A 3,374-nucleotide genomic window follows, 5' to 3' on the forward strand; every position below is an offset into this window, starting at 1 on the left:
AAGATCCCGTGCCATATGCAAAAGAATGCCTAGCAGGCTCCATAAAACTAGAAGGCTGCGTATGTCCAGATGACGAGGGTTCATTATGTGGCTCAGTGTCTCCAGGTATAGAAGGGTTATCCTCAAAATCTAACTCAAAAATTACCCAATTAGCCCGGTTACGAATAGTAGTTCATTCAGGAAAAGGAAGGGGTAAAGGAGAACCATTCCTCCTAGGAAACGCGAAACCATTCTCATCCCGAACGATCATTTTCATAGCAAGACATGTATCAATGTCAATCATGTCATTACCATGAATTATTTCCAACCCATCAACATCAAGATTTAAATTACAAGCTATTCGGGTAATCAAACCACCAAAAACAATTGATCCCGATGATGCCCTAGCTGATCTCAATAAGGTTTGAACAAAATGAAAACCAGAGTCAAATTCAACCTTATAAAGCATAGCCCATAAAGCATAAAGCTCTATCTTCTTAACCACCCCATCACTCTCTCCCCTACCAAAAATAGTTTTACTCATGACTCTATGTAGATACCTAAAGATGGAGTTTTGCATATGGGAGGCCTTAGCTCTTGAAGGCTCATAAGGTTGATCTAACCCAGTTATTGCATTCCAAAAATGATTCCAATTAAACCTTGGGTCAAACCTACGAGGGCTACCGGTGGTTATTCCAAAACAAGAATTAAAGTCACTAAATGCCCATAGAAATTCTTGATTCATTAATCTAAAAGAGATTTTTCCATAATAATCATCTTCATTAGTAAAATGGGCATCCAATGAACTTAAAAATTCCAAAACAAGACGAGGATATGTAGGCAAATGTGTGTACATAATATCACTCCAGTCCAAAAACCCAATCATCAAATCTACATCTTCCCTAATTCCAAGCATATCAAGAACAGTTGGGTCCATATATCTAGTACACACTATCTTTCTATTGACAAGAATTGCAAATCTAGTTACTTGATCATCGTTTCTGAACATAATATTGAATTCATTGTCATTACCTTCGTCGCGTGAAGTCCTTTTGCCTCTGCCCTTCACTGGTTGTTTTCCTTTGTCTCTTGATGGCTCCTTCTCTTTGTCTCCACTAGATCCACCACCTCCTTTGAGCAATCTCTTCAAAATATTGGACATCTTGATGAGTTTAGATAGGGGAAGAATTATCTAGAGTGGTGGAACTCAAAGAACAAAACTTCAAAGAACAAAAGATCTTAGGTTAGGAGAACAAAAGTCCAAGTCTTAGAGAGGAGGAGAATCGGATCTAAAAGATCTTGAGAGATTAGAGAGGAGTTTTTAAGAAATTGGGAGAGAAAGATATGTTTTGGAGAGTTGGGGGTGTGCGGAACACGGCCAAGATCTGGCCGTGTGAGGTAGGAGGTAGACTTTAATAGTTCTCCTACACGGGTCGTGTAGATCTACACGGCCCCCCCATCTTTCCTCTCGGGATCCTCTACACGGGCCGTGTAGATCCACACGGCCTCCGCCTCTTCCTTCTCTGGATTCCTCGCACGGCCGTGTCTGGGACACGGCCTCTCCATCTTTCCTCTCGAGATCCTCTGCACGGCCGTGTCTATGACACGGCCTATACCTTTTTCTCCTCGGGAGATCCCACACGGCCGTGTCTGGATGACACGGCCCAAACACTTCCCTTCTCTACAACCTTTGCCTGGCCGTGTATAGCACACGGCCTGACTCTGTTTTGCACCTAACCTGAAAATAGAATCAAAAGAATGCATCAAACTAAAAGAAATTACAATACAAATCAAAACTAACTAAAAGAACCCTTGGGTTGCCTCCCAAGAAGCGCTTGTTTAAGGTCTTTAGCTCGACCACCTCATTAGATTCATCTAAATCTTGCTCTTGGAGGGGTAAGATATTTTAGAACCCTCCTACCAAGGGCTCTTATTATGGAGGGAGCTTTCAATATTGGAGTTAAAAAGTGATGTATCGCCCTCTCCATCTTCGTCTTCTTTAAAGTTGTTTCAGGTGGTCGAAGACGGTTCAGTATGAGCTTCCAATTATTGGCCTCTTGAAAACCTACACACCCAAAAGAAAAACAAACCTCCCACAAGAATGTAATATAAGAAGGAACTAGAACCATATTAGTATGAATTGAGTATGTATCAAGAAATGAATCACATCCAACAAAATCAATTATAGGTACCTCTATGAAATTTTCTAAAAAATTACTAAGAATACTAACCTTGTAGTGCTGAGAAGTACCTGAAATTTCTAAACAAGTGGATGTGACCTCTTCAGAATTTTGTAATGGTTCTAGCTCTGGTTCGAGTGGTGGTGCCTCTAAAAGTGGTGATTCTTGGGGCTTTGCTTCCATTACATAAGTCCCTACACAATTATCATCAACCAATTCTATTCTTACACATTCCATAGTATCAATTGGTTGTGTGACCAAAGGAGGTGATCCTTGGGACATATCCTCCATAGTACATGTCCCTACACTTTTATCCACCACATCATCATCATAAGTAGTGAAAAGTCCACTAACATCAATATCATCAATAGAGGAATCAACAACTTTATTGGAACTTTGTAGTAGTAGTCGTAAAGCTAAGATCCCCCGTTGTACCATTAGCTCTTCAGAATCTTGTGTTATGGTCTTCATCCGATTGGGAGCAAGAGTATTTGAGTTTTGGGAGTCCTCCCAAACAATTGGCTCATCAAATTGTGAACGATGTGGTCCATCTAATGAAGAACCATCCTGAAATTTTGACAAACCCTGATTTACTTGGGAAGTATACTCAACATTTTGTATGTAGTTGTAATCCAAATTTTGTTGATTCATCCAAAAGTGATTATAATGTTGAGGAGGGTCAGAGATATGCTGCTGGAATAATGACTGCTCACTCTGCTCTGAAATTAGCTGGGGTTGAAGGTATTGAATTTGATGATCTTCCCAGTCATAGCCATATGTATCAGGAACTTGCTCATATGTATCTTGATATCGAGGTTGAACCAAACAATGAAGTTCCGGAGTTATAGCAGTCTTTTGAAAAAAATGGCAAATAGCAGTTGGATGAGATGTGCTACCACACACTCCACAAAGAAACTCAAATTGATCATCTTCTGAACCATAATATTCATCAATGGAAGATCTTACGCTCATGGGTGTGAAAAATTCTCTTGAAGCCCTGCTTGACATGTTAGTGCTCTAGATATCTAAAAAAAAAATACAACCAAAACTAAAAATGCAGAATTAAAGACAAGAAATAAAATGCATAATGAAAAACAAGAAAGAAAATGCAGAATTTAAATTGCATGAAAGAAAGTGCATAATGAAAACAAGAAAGAAAAGATAAAAGGAAAAAGAAACATGTCTAGAATAATTCATATGCTAAAGATTGCAAGA

This window comes from Zingiber officinale, chromosome 2A (genome assembly GCF_018446385.1).
Source record: "Zingiber officinale cultivar Zhangliang chromosome 2A, Zo_v1.1, whole genome shotgun sequence".
NCBI classification, from domain to species: Eukaryota; Viridiplantae; Streptophyta; class Magnoliopsida; order Zingiberales; family Zingiberaceae; genus Zingiber; species Zingiber officinale.